The sequence below is a fragment of the Propithecus coquereli genome, unplaced genomic scaffold (genome assembly GCF_000956105.1).
Source record: "Propithecus coquereli isolate 6110/MARCELLA unplaced genomic scaffold, Pcoq_1.0 Scaffold8, whole genome shotgun sequence".
NCBI lineage: Eukaryota > Metazoa > Chordata > Mammalia > Primates > Indriidae > Propithecus > Propithecus coquereli.
In genome coordinates, this window is record NW_012154173.1 from 12,073 (window position 1) to 12,631 (window position 559).

Genomic DNA, 559 nt, shown 5'->3' on the forward strand with positions numbered 1-559 from the left:
TAAAATTTTATTTGCACTTATCACTCAGAAGAACCCTAGCAGGTAAACTCTGTTATCATTCTCCCTTTCCATCTTAGAGATGAGGAAATGGAGTTTTAAGAAAGAGGTCAAGTATTTTTCAATATCACACTGCTAATAAATAGTAGAGCTAGCACTCAAATACTTGTCTCTCTGGCTACAAATACCAAGTACTGTATAAACACTCAATCAAATACTTTGAGAGGGTAACAGTGAAAGAGCCTGTTTTTAAACTGAATTTGATTTAAAGCAACTCAGAAAAATAAGTATTAAAACCTTTTCTTAAATGCATCTTTCTTAATAGCATCAACCAATGCCTTGCAGTTTTAATATTCTTTCCACTATCTAATCTCATTACCTCTTGCTAAATTTTAGCCCTATTCCATTTTTAAGGGGTATCAAACAGATTTTTGTCACCTCCAAACATACAATGTCTACAAGTGACTATAATACAGCATAATCCTATCCCAAGTGAAAAAGTATTCCTAGTCCCCTGGGAAAGTGTGCATTGAAATTAAGATTGTCTTTCTTCCTTTTACAA